We start from the raw sequence: 13,692 nt of genomic DNA, 5'->3' as shown, positions 1-13,692 counted from the left end.
CTCTCAATTTTGGTATTCCCTTTCAGTTTCCTAATTCTAATACCTGTATACATGGTTTGCAATGTACTCAGAAAAGATACAGAAATAGTGCAGGTACAACCACAGGAAGGGATACAAGAGGATCATCAACAATAGAAGCTATGGTTTCACATCGCATGTTGAAAGTAATTACAACAGTGATATAACAGTCGTTTCCATAACATGGAGTTCATTTCACTTAGCATCATCTTTTGTGTTCATAAGGGTATAGCTCTTGGGCTCTTGTGATCCTCTGCTGTGACTTGCCTAAACCTGTGCTAATTATTCCCTATGAAGGAGACCATAGAGTCCATGTTTCTTTGGGTCTGGCTCACTTCTCTTAGTATAATTTTTTCCAAGTCCTTCCATTGCCTTACAAATGGGGCAATGCCGTTCTTTCTGATAGAGGCATAAAATTCCATTGTGTATATGTACCACATTTTCCTGATCCATTCCTCTATTGAGGGGCATCTGGGTTGGTTCCAAATTCTAGCTATGACAAATTGTGCTGTGAAGGACATTATTGTGGTGGCTTTAGTTTCTTCTTGTTTGTGGTCTTTTGGGTAGATGCCCAAAAGTGGGGCTGCTGGATCATAGGGGAGCTCTATGTTTAGCCTTCTGAGGAATCTCCATGCTGCTTTCCAGAGTGGCCAAACCAGTTTACATTCCCACCAACAATGAACTAGGGTTCCCCTTTGGCCACATCCCCTCCAACATTTGTCAATGTTAGTTTTCTTTTTTTTTTTTTTTTTTTTTGGCCAGTCCTGGGCCTTGGACTCAGGGCCTGAGCACTGTCCCTGGCTTCTTCCCGCTCAAGGCTAGCACTCTGCCACTTGAGCCACAGCGCCGCTTCTGGCCATTTTCTGTATATGTGGTGCTGGGGAATCGAACCTAGGGCCTCGTGTATCCGAGGCAGGCACTCTTGCCACTAGGCTATATCCCCAGCCCCCTAGTTTTCTTGATATATGACATTCTTACTGTGTTGAGATGGAATCTCAATGTTGTTTTGATTTGCATTTCTTTTATGGTCAGTGATGTAGAGCACTTTTACATATATGTCTCTTGGCCATTCTCATTTCCTCATCAGAGAAGTTTCTTTGTAAGTCTTTAGCCCACTTGCTGAGGGAGGTATTGGTTCTTTGCAGTTTTGTTTAGGAAGAATGTAACTTTTTTAGTTCTGCATATATTTTAGTTATGAGGCCTTTGTATGGCCAGTAAAGATTTTTTCCAATCTGTGGGCTTTCTGTTTATCTTGGGAGATTTGTCCTTTGCCCTTCAGAAGCTCTGCAGTTTGATGCAGTCCCATTTGTCCATGCTTTCTTTAATTTGTCGCATTTCTGGGTCTTTGTTAAGGAAGTTCCATCCTGTGCCAAGTAGCCCAAGTGTTTCTCCTACTCCTTCCTTTAGTGTTTTCAGGGTATCTGTTTTAATTTTGAAGTCTTTGGAATTGATTTGGTGCAGGGATTTGGTGCAGGGATTTGAAGAATTTGGAATTGATTTTGGTGCAGGGTGATATATAAGGATCTAGTTTTAGTTTGTTGCATGTGTTGAACTAGTTTTGCCAGCACCATTTGTTAAAGAGGCTATCTTTCTTCCATACTATTGTTTTAGCTCCTTTATCAAAGATTAAGTAGGCGTAGTTCTGTGGGTTCATTTCTGGGTCTTCAGTTATGTTCCATTGGTCTTCAGGCCTGTTCCGGTGCCAATACCAAGATTACTATAGCTTTATAATACAGCTTGAAGATGGGTATTGTAATTCCTCCAGCACTGTTCTTTCTGCTTAGGATTGTTTTTGCTATTTGGGGTCTTTTATTGTTCCATATGAATTTCTGGATTGCTTCTTCTATTTCATTAAAGAATTGTGTTGGGATATTAATGGGTATTGCATTGAATTTGTAGATAGCCTTTGGCAATATTGCTATTTTGATTATATTAATCCTCCCAATCCAGGAGCATGGGAGGTTTATCCATTTCCTTAGTTCTGCCTTAATTTTGTTTTTGATGTTTTTAAAGTTCTCATCATAGAGTTCTTCCACTTCTTTGGTTAAGGTTATTCCTAGGTATCTTATGTTTTTGGGGCTATTGCAAAAGGTGTTGCTTTCCTGATTTCAGCCTCAGTGTTTGGGTCATTAGCATAGAGAAAGGCCATTGATTTTTGAGGGTTTATTTTATATCCTGCAACTTTGCCATAGTTTTGGATCAGCTCTAGTAGCTGGGGGGTAGAGTCTATGGGGATCTTTAGGTATAGGATCATGTCATTTGTGAAGAGAGAAAGTTTAACTTTATCTTTTCCTATTTGGATCGCCTTTATATTTTCTACTTGCCTAATACCTCTGGCTAGGAATTCTAGTACTATGTTGAAGAGAAGGGGAGAGAGTGGACATCCCTGTCTTGCTCCTGATTTTAAAGGGAATGGTTTTAATTTTTCACCATTTAGAATTATGCTTGCTGGGCTGGGGATATGGCCTAGTGGCAAGAGTGCTTGCCTCGTATACATGAGGCCCTAAGTTCGATTCTCCAGCACCACATATACAGAAAATGGCCAGAAGTGGCTCTGTGGCTCAAGTGGCAGAGTGCTAGCCTTGAGCAAAAACAAGCCAGGGACAGTGCTCAGGCCCTGAGTCCAAGCCCCAGGACTGGCCAAAATAAATAAATAAATAAATAAATAAATAAATAAAAAAGAATCTTCACTTCTCGTATTTTAGGTTGTAACAAAAGTCAGTTACCTGTTTTTAGAAAACATTTTGGTTTTCAAACCCATTTTGCCTAAATATGTAGCTAGCAAGACCACATGCTCAGGTATGTCATGCCTGTGATCCTGGCCAAAAAAAAAAAAAGAATTATGCTTGCTGTTGGTTTGTCATAGACTGCCTTTATTATATTAGGAGTGTCCCCTGGAATCCCAGTTTTTCCAGGGCTTTTAGCATAAATGGGTGCTGGAATTTATCAAATGCCTTTTCCGCATCCAGAGATATAACCAAGTGGTTCATTACCTTGCTACGGATGATGTGGGGGATTACATTAATTGACTTACATATATTGAAGCAACCTTGCATCCCTGGCATGAATCCAGTTTGATCATGGTGTATGATTTTTTGATGCCCTGTTGAAGTAGATTGGCCAGAATTTTATTGAGGATTTTTGCATCTATGTTCTTCAGGGAAATCGGTCTATAGTTCTGTTTCTGTGGTAAGTCCTTGCCTGGTTTTGGGATGAGGGTTATACTGGCTTCTAAACTACTCTTTCAATTTCATTGAAGAGTTTGAGAAATATTGGTGTTCTGTTTTGAAGGCTTTGTATAATTCTGCTGTGAATTGGTCTGGACCTGGGCTTTTCTTGGATAGGAGATCACTTATTGCCGTTTCTATTTCAATGCTGGATATGGGTCTGTTCAGAAGGTTTAAATCTTTTTTTTTTTTTTTTTGCCAGTCCTGGGCCTTGGACTCAGGGCCTGAGCACTGTCCCTGGCTTCTTCCCGCTCAAGGCTAGCACTCTGCCACTTGAGCCACAGCGCCGCTTCTGGCCGTTTTCTGTATATGTGGTGCTGGGGAATCGAACCTAGGGCCTCGTGTATCCGAGGCAGGCACTCTTGCCACTAGGCTATATCCCCAGCCCCAGAAGGTTTAAATCTTCATAGTTGAGTTTGGGGATAACAGTTTTTTCTAGGAAATCCTCCATTTCTTCCAGGTTCTCAATTTTGTTGGCATAAAGGTTTGCAAAATAGTTCCTTATTGTGTTGTGAATTTTGGTTGTTTCTGTGGTGATGTTACCTGTTTCATCTCTGATCTTGTTTATCTGGGTTTGCTGCTTTCGTTTTTTGGTCAGGTTTGGTAGGAGTCTGTCTATCTTGTTAAGTTTTTCAAAGAACCAACTCTTTGTTTTGTTGATTCTTTAGATGGTTTTTTTTTTGTCTCTAATTGATTTAATTCTGATGTAATTTTAATTATTTGCTTCCGTCTATTGACTCGGTTTGGTTTATTGTTCTCTGTCAAGGAGATTAAGGTGGTTCCTTAAGTTGTTGAGTTGCTGTTTCTCCGGTTTGTTGATGTAGACACTCAGAGATATAAATTTCCCTCTGAGTATTGCCTTTGCTGTGTCCCAAAGGAGCTGGTACTTTGTGTACTCATCTTGGTTGAATTCCATAAACATTTGAATTTCTGTTCTAATTTCTTCAATGACCCACTGATGGTTGATCAGTGTGTTGTTTAGTCTCCATGTATTGTAGGATTTTCTGCGGTGGCTGTTTGAGTTGAGCTGTGATTTTATTCCTTTGTGGTCTGAGAATGTGCAAGGAATGGTTTTGATACTTCTGAATTTGTACAGATGTTATCTATTTTGGAGAATGTTCCATGAGCTGCCTTAAAGAGTGTGTATTCAGTTGTTGCTAGATGGAATAGTCTGTAGATGTCAGTTAAGTCTAGTTGGTCTATGCAGTTGTTTAGTTCTGTGTTTTCTTTATTCAGTTTTTGGTGTTTTGATCTGTCCAGAGGTGATAGTGGAGTGTTAAAGTCCCCAACTATCAATGTGTTTTTGTCTGTTAGTGTTTTTAGAGTCAGTAGTGTTTGTTTGATGAAGTTGGGTGCTCCTATATTTGGTTTGTAGATATTTAGGATGGTTATATCCTCCGGTAGGAGAGATCCCTTTATTACAATGTAGTAACCATCTTTGTCTCTTCTTGCTGTTTTTAATTTGAAGTCAATTTTATCTGATACTAGGATTGCGACACCAGCCTGCTTATGGGGGCCATTTGCTTGATACATTTAATTCCTGCCTTTCACTTTTAGAAGATGTTTACTTTTGCTGGATAGATGTGTCTCTTGAAGGCAACAGAAAGATAGATCTTGATTTTTGATCCAGCTTATGAGCCTATGTCATTTAATTGGAGAATTAAGTCCATTAATGTTGAGACAGTTAGGATTGAAAGATGATCGTTGGTTCTTTTCATTATATCTATCTTGTAAATAGCTGTGTCTTCCCAATTCTTGATCTAATATTTTTGTTTTCTATTTAGGGTTCATTTCTCTGTCTGTATTGTGATCTTGATTATTTCCCTATATAGTACATAGTATATAGTACATCTTTGAGGATTTTCTGTAAAGCTGGTTTGGTGGAGATATATTGTTTCAGTTTTTCCTTACTGTGAAAGACTTTTATTTGACCTTCGGCTATGAATGAGAGTTTAGCTGGGTACACTATTGTTGGTTGGTAGTTATTTTTATTTAGGGTTTGGTATACCTCATTTCAGGCTCTCCTTGCTTTCATGGTCTCTGCTTAGAAGTCCAGGGTAATTCTGATTGCTTTTCCTTTATATGTGATTGTTTTCTTCTCCCTAACAGCTTTAAGGATTCTTTTCTTGGACTCTATTGATCCTGACTTGATCACAATGTGTCAGTGGGATGTCCTATTCTGTTCTGGTCGGTTTGGGGTTCTAAATGCTTCCTGTATCTGTATAGGCCTATCTTTCTGGATATTTGGGAAGTTCTCGGCAAATATTCTATTAAATAGGTTGCCTATTCCATTAACTTCTTTCTCCAGGTTTTCCTCAATACCCTTTAATCCTGAAATCGGGCTTCCTGATTGTGTCTTGAAGCTCCTGGAGTGATCTGTTTTGTGGATTGGATTGTTTGTATTGATTTTTTTTATCTTTCTCCATAGATTCTAGGGAATCTTCAGCTCCTGAGATTCAATCCTCTGCTTCAGTTAGTCGGGACTGTAGGCTAGCTACTTGATCTTGAATCTCTTTTCCTTCTGACTGGACTTTCCTGATGATTTCCTTTCATGTCCTCACTATACTTATCTGTTAGGTCCTGCATGGACTTCTTTACTTAATTAACTTCATTGATTTGGTTTTGAGTGCTGTCTCTCAAATCTTTTAGCTGGGTAACTATCTTTTTGTTTACTCTTGAAGTTCAATTATCTTTCTATTTATGGAGGCCATGAAATTTTCCATTAATTTTTGCTTTGCCTCCTCACTCTCTAGAATAGTTGACTAAAGAGATTCAAACTTTTCATTTATCATTTTTATCAGTAGACTTTGTAGATCATTTTGAGGGTTCTCCTCTATGTCTTTGATTGACTGCTCTGCTTCCTGCTTGTTTGAGTGGGAGATGAGACTCAATTGTTTGCCATCTTTCTTGTGTTTCTTCTTCCCATTTGGAGTGGGAATGCCAATCTACAAGCACCATTTAAGACCCAAAGCAGACCTTACCAAGCACTGTTTTGTAAATCTTAGAAGTTCACAATTATATACAGATACCTTGTATAGCTGTATATAAAATTAGATTTGGTGTTCCTAAAGAATACAGTTTTGATGTAACAACCAATCCTGAGCCCTGTATTCAGTAGTTACTTATTTACTGTTACAACCTTATGAGCAATTTTGTTCTTATATTAAGTTCTTTTTTGAAACCCCTTTGATTCACTCTGTTTGGTCAGAGATACCCTCTATCTAATAACCAGGGATCAGTGGAATCTGGAACTCCTGTAAGTAAGTCAGGAGGGTAAGTTAGAGATAGTAAAGAGAATAAAGTGTAATGGGGGGGAGGTGATGATTTGGTTTAGTTTCAGTGATGTGGAAATGTGGAGAAGAGTAGAATCAGTAGAAAGAACAAGGTTAGAATGATAAACAATGGAGTGTTAGCAGAAAAGAGTAGAGGTGTTATTCATAGAAAAGTAAATTTTTAAAGAAAAAGAATGTGAAGAGAGAAATAAAGAAAAAATACTGGAAGACAAATGCACAAAACAGAGAAAAGTTATTTAAAAAGAAGGAAAAGAAAAACAGTAAAATGAACAACCAAAAAAAAAAAAACTTGATAAAACAAACAGGTAAAAATGGAGAACCAAAAAACCAATGAAGTTTCAGAAATGGAAAAAAAAAATGCTTAAAAAAATGTTTTAAAAAGAAAAGAAAATGGAGTCTTCCTTGTTTGGGTGGTCTTTCCCCAGTCTCTGGTTTCCTTGCGATGGACTGCAGTCTATTTTGCTGCTTGGCTAGTTTGACTTGCTTTCAGTTTGCAGGGGGTGGATCTGTTCTGACCCTCCCCTGTAAGTGAAATCCTGGGGTTCAGGCTGGGGATATGGCCTAGTGGCAAGAGTGCCAGCCTCATATACATGAGGCCCTGGGTTCAATTCCCCAGCACCACATGTACAGAAAATGGCCAGAGGTGGCGGTGGCTCAAGTGGCAGAGTGCTAGCCTTGAGAAAAAACAAGCCAGGGACAGTGCTCAGGCCCTGAGTCCAAGCCCCAGGACTGGCCAAAAAAAAAAGAAATCCTGGGATTCTGTGGTTCACACAGCTTGCATGTAGGCCTTGGACGTCCACTCTAGATGGAGCACGTGAACAGTTTTGGGAACCGTGGCTCCTCCTGTCTGCTGTGGGGCTGCTGCCTTTAACACCTGGCTTTGAATAGGCTGTGGACTCAGCAGGGTAGGGCACTTCTGGCCAGGTTTACCTGGCTGAAAGTCGCTTGCCTGGGGGAGGTTCCTCCCCCCTGGGTGGGGCGGCCTCCTGGGCGGAGCTGGCTATGGAATTCAGCTCCATTTTGGCTGTGAATTGGGCTTCCTCTGTGATGGGACCATTTTATCTGTCTTGGGAACTGTTCATTCCCCCGTCTGGTTGCTCTGTGCCGCTGGTAGCTGCTCGCCGCTTTCGGTTTTAATTTAGAAATTCTGGCGGGCAGGGCAGGGCACCTCTGGCTGAGTGCACATGAGTGTGTGATCACCATCCCAGGACAAGCCTCCCTCCTTGGCAGGGGGTGTTCTCCTGGGTGGAGCTGGCTCTCACTGATTGGTCCCTCTTGAATGTTTCAAAGATAGCCACTTTGTCCTTGCTTTCCCCAGGCCCACTTTATTTCCAGTCTGGTCTTACCCTGTGCCAGTGTCAAAGATGGTGCTTTGTTCTGGCAGTGGGGGAAGGGCTCCCTTCAAGGAGCTGCTCTGTGGGTGCGAGTGAGAATGTCTTTCGTGGGCTACTCACCCTTTCTCTGTGATTTCAGCCCGTCCGTGCTCAGCCTGCAATCTGCATGTGTCTGCCACCATCTGGAGGATTTCTCCCTGCTTTCCAAGCTGGTGTGCTATGGGTGCGCGGAGTGCAGGGCCGGGTGCCGATGCTGGCACTGGTGTGGTGGCGGGTCACCACCAGAAGCTCAAATCTGTGTTTTCAGGCCAGCAAAGTCAATTTTTCCTTCCTGGCCAGAATCCCTGTACTGTTACAACTTACTTGGGCTGTCTTTCTAGGAGTAAAAGTGTCTCTGGAGTGGGAAAACTGCAATGTCAGAGGGAGCTAAGCTAGGGCTCTCCAGCTCCTCTGTGGTCTTCCCCAAAGTCCCCGATATTCCCTTATAGAGTTTGGCTCTGTGAGGTTTGCACAGGGTTCTCTCTACCAACAGGCAAACTTATTCTCAAGTTTTGTGTGATCATGACCATGCCTTACAGCAGATCTGAACCCCAGCCAGAAAACTTTTCTTCAAAGGATAATGTATTGCTGTCTTTAAACATCCAGTCCACGGTACCAACCACTCAACTATATCGTTCCTATTAATGATAATTGCAATTTTTATGTTCCATGTCAAATTGTTGTTTGTATGTGCTCATGTTTGTTCAAAGCAAGATGCCATTATTTTCTTAACTATGAGTCTTGATTGTTGGTTAGCAAGGCAACTCAAGAAGATTGAATATCACTGGGTTTTTGATCATCACATTGGCATGTCCATGAATACAAACATCCTCCTAATTTCATTTGGAAAAATTGTTAAAACTTACATAAATAATTCCTAGCTTCTAAACCTAACCTACCTGTTTACAAGCAGTTATTTATGCATACCATTAAGAAGTGCTAATACTCAACACAGTGTTCACTGAATATTATCCCTTGTACCGGTATGTTACATACAAGTCTTTTGGTGCTTTCTCACCTTTCTTTCCATGCTCTTTAGATATTGATGGTACAGGGAGACCTTGCTCATGCTTGTAAAGCTAGCTACCCAGGACACGTATATCTGAGGATCCATGTTGAAGTCCAGTCCAGGCAGTAAAGACCATGAGAGTCTTATCTCCAGACTAAACACTGGAACCTCAAAATAGAATTGTGCCTCGAGTTATAGAAAACTGGCACTGGCAACAAGAGCTCAGGGATATTGCCCAGGCCCCAGATTCAAGCTCAGAGGCCAAAGAACACTTACATGCACAAATACAGAATCAGACACAAGCACATACAGAAACACACCCACCTGCACAACCCCTTCCCAAACATACATATGCATGCATGAATGCATATGCTTACACACACATGCACTTGCACATGCATACATGCACAGAGTGCCACAAAGTAAAAACAACAAAAAAGAAGAAAGTGGTAAACCAAATTGTACTCTTGCATTAGTGTATGAATGTGAGAAGGGAATGATGAAGTATTTGAATGAGAAGTAGTGTATTTTGACTTCACTTCTAGGACACTAATTTCATGCTTGTTTGGAATGTCTGTCACAAAACAATGTTTTACCGATGCAAATGAAAATATATCCTTTGCTCACTAAGCTTGATTTTGGGATGGCAGAGCTTGATTGCTTTGCCAGGATGTCTTTCCTTTTTTTTTCAAAAGTCTCTTAAAAATACTGAGATTTCTGTGAATCACGTTAGAAAAAGGCTTAAGGAAACAGCGATATTTTATGTAGTATAGCTAATATTGAGTCTCCTGTGCTTCCTGCCTCTCTAGTGGATGCAGCTGGCAATCTGGATCATGATGGTTCCACTAGACCAAACATGGACATAGGACCAGAAGTCATTTCTTGTAAAGCAGCTTGTCCTGAAGTCATGAAGGTGTCTACTTTTAAATCTGACGATGACTTAGGTAAAGAGGAAATCTTCAGCACATTGTATGTGCTGCTGCAAATTAATCATCTTGATTGGTTGAACACTCAGTCTTTTTCGACCAGACTACTGACACTTTTTTCAAGACTTCTCCTTAGACGTGTTTGCTGTGTATTATAAAGTATTCTAGAACACCATGTTGAAATGAAGGTTCAAATAAATTCTTGTCTTGTTTCCCCAATAGGTGGATATGTAGACATGGTGGACACTGCACCTGAGAGTAACGTTGGAGTTGAACTAGTGGGTCAGAGCACACGAATTTGTGTACCCAGGGAAAAGATAATGTGTCTGACTGTCAGTGACTCCAAAGCAGAAGATGAAGGTCTAAGTAAGCATGTATTTGGTGGGAAGTATGTCTGTAAGGTATAGGAGGGAGAGTGTGGGTCCTTGTGATTTTATATTCCATGCTTTAAATTTTCTACGAAAGCCTTGTATGTACTAAGTAAAAACCTCCATACCCCCATTTAATATCGGTGCCTTCTAGGCAGGGCAAAACTTTTTTGTGCATGGAGAGCCTCGGAGTATGTTACTCCTAAGTATACCCTACATAATATCCTGATTCTAAGATTCATATTCTTCTGATCATGCCTATGTTTCACAAAAATTAATTGCTTTTGGGTTCAAGAGTTCCATCTTGGTTTCCTTTCAGTTTGTCTGCCTTGTTGATTTTCTCTTCTGGAATTTTGCCCTGTGTGGTTTGCACAAGGTTCTCTCTACCAACAGGCAAACTTTTTCTCAGGTTTTGTAAAATGTTGACCATGCCTTCCCGCAGATCTGGACCCCAGCCAGAAAGCTTCCCTTCCCAGGACATGTATGGCAGTCTTTAAACATCCAGTCCCGTGTTCTAACAACTCAACCACATCAACCCCTTTAATGATATTTCCAATTTTTATGTTCTTATGCTCATCCATATATGCATATGTATAATTTATTTACAGTACTGGGAGTTAGGAGTTTGTACATGGTGGAGGTGCCCTGTGGACTGTGCATCTCTGATCCCAAAGTAGATAGGTCTCTGCATATATGAAATACAAAACCTCTGTACTACAGTTGCCACACCAGAAATTTTACCTGAAGTTTAGCATATAACCTGCAAAGCAGATGCTAAGGGTACTTGGGTATATGCTATTAAGCACAACCAAATTCTAGGAAAAAAAGCTTCTCTTGTTAGTTGACAAGAGTTACAGACACACATTACCTGTTACTAACTCACATTAAGGAAGTTCAACACAGCACATCACCACTTAACAATGGAGATTACCTCAGTTCACAGGTAGCTCCTCACTGCATCATAGCTTACTCAGGAGGATGAGCTATGAGAACTCTGTTCCCGAGACAGAGTCATAAAAGGCTTGAGTTTGTTTTCTTCAATTAAGCACCAAAAAGAAAACAGGAAAATGGGAATACAACGGTGGCTGCGGAGTTAGAAAGCTAGGCTGGAGCAAAAACCTCTCATAGAAATTGACATATCCTTCTGTTATAGCCCCAGGACGTGCACCCAAAAGAAAAAAAATAAAACCAGACCAAAAATACAAAATTCATGTAGAAATTTTCTGGGTAGAGTTGTAGAGGCAAAGAAAGACATTCCCGGGACAGAAATCTTAGCTGGATGTAGTGGTGCACACATTTGTTCAGCATACTCAGTAGACTGGAGTGGGAGTAACTCACATTTCAGGCAACCCTGTAATGTGGTTTGACCTTGTTTTAAAAAGTGATCACGGGGGCTAGGCATTAATGGCTTCCTCCTAAGATTAATCCTAGTTACTCTGGAGGCTGAGATCTGAGCATTTGGCTTCAACTGGAGTCAGGGCACGAAAGTCTGTGAAACTCTTAACTCCAACAAATGAACAAAAGGAGCACGTGAAGCTGGGGGAAGGGAAGTGACAGTTCAGTGGCCTTGAACAAATACTGTCCAGGTCCTAAGCTTGATTTACAGAACAAGGTCCAACGAAAAAGAGAAGAAATATAGAAAAGAAACCAAATTCAATTCATTCTTTATTGAAGACATTATTTTTTGTCCCACTTACTTCGCTTGTACTCATATAAAAACCTCAGTTTAACACACATTCCTGCATTTCTTCTTGTCTTCTCCACTCTATACACCTGATGTGTGTGTATCCTGCATTTCTTCTTGTCTTCTCCACTCTATACACCTGATGTGTGTGTATGTTATGTATATATACCTGATATATGTGTATCTGAAATACTCTTGTTTTTATCTCCTGGGATGTCTAAATTTCACTTAACTTTTCATTTAGGTCCATAGATCTTCCCACGCGCGCGCGCGTGTGTGTGTGTGTGTGTTTCCTGGGAATAGGTATCTGAAACAGCCTCCGAGTACTTTCTTTTCTGGTACTTTTGTTCTTTTACTTAAGGCTAACACTCTTCTAATTGAGGCACAGGTCCCATTCTGGCTCTTTGGGTAATTTATTGGAGTAAGAGCCTCAGGAACTTCCCTTCCCTGGGCTGACTTACAACTGCCATGGTCAGCTCTTACCTCTCCTACTAGGTAGGATTGTAAGCATGCACTCTACCTGAGATTTTCTAGCTTCTGTATATATTTATTTAAAAAAGACTCTTCGGGGCTGGGGATATGGCCTAGTGGCAAGAGTGCTTGCCTTGTATACATGAGGCCCTAGGTTCGATTCCCCAGCACCACTTATACAGAAAATGGCCAGAAGTGGCTCTGTGGCTCAAGTGGCAGAGTGCTAGCCTTGAGCAAGAAGAAGCCAGGGACAGTGCTCAGGCCCTGAGTCCAAGCCCCAGGACTGGCCAAAATAAATAGATAGATAGATAGATAGATAGATAGATAGATAGATAGATAGATAAGAATCTTCGCTTCTCGTATTTTAGGTTGTGACAAAAGTCAGTTACCTGTTTTTAGAAAACATTTTGGTTTTCAAACCCATTTTGCCTAAATATGTAGCTAGCAAGACCACATGCTCAGGTAGTTCATGCCTGTGATCCTAGTTTCTCTGGGCACTGAGCTCGGTGGGTGGTGCTGGAGTCTAAGCAAGGCCAAAAGTTCAAGGGACTCCTTCCTCCAATCATGCCCCCAAATGGTGGAAGTGCAGATGTGACTTAAGTCAGCAGGCACTGGTCTTGGCCCAAAATGTTACGTGATGTTTTCTCACCTATATGGAAGCTACTCCTGAAATATGCCTGAAAGTGATCCCTTGTACAGGACTCTTTGGGTTTACTCATGAACAGCCAAGTAAAAGAGGATACCCTTACTATAGGAGGAACCAAATGTGTACATTGGAGGTACTATGTATCAAAATGATTTGCAGTAAAAGGAATTCATTTGGTAGGTGGTGCTGGTGTTGTTTCTTTCTGTCCCTCTGGTATTTTGGGTTTTGTTGTTTACCTTTAGGGTGGGCAAAGGGGAGCACAGATATGGAAGGAGGAAGATGGATGAAAGCAGGCATGGTATACAATATACACTATGGGAGAAATGAACTGTGCAACTGTGGGCAAGCATGGGAGCAGGAAACTGGGAGGAACCAAAGGAAGGGGATACATTATCTAGAGAACATGAAACTCCTAATCTGACATACAGAACTAATCTCTCTGTACAGCTCCTTTATAGGAACAATGAAATTATAGCTTAAAATGTTACCCAAGAGAATAAAATGCCAATTCCCGGACCAGTTCTTTATCCTCCAATAAAAGAAAGGGAGTGTGTGAAGAGAGGAAGGAGGGAGGAGAGGAGGATTAAAATTAGAAAAGCAGAAAAGAAAGAAAAAAATGAGAGAAAAGAAGGCAAGGAAGTGAGAGAGGAGGAAGAAGAGGGAAAGGGTTATATGAT

This window comes from Perognathus longimembris, unplaced genomic scaffold (assembly GCF_023159225.1).
Source record: "Perognathus longimembris pacificus isolate PPM17 unplaced genomic scaffold, ASM2315922v1 HiC_scaffold_155, whole genome shotgun sequence".
Taxonomy (NCBI): domain Eukaryota; kingdom Metazoa; phylum Chordata; class Mammalia; order Rodentia; family Heteromyidae; genus Perognathus; species Perognathus longimembris.
Note: the sequence above shows the minus strand (reverse complement) of the source record.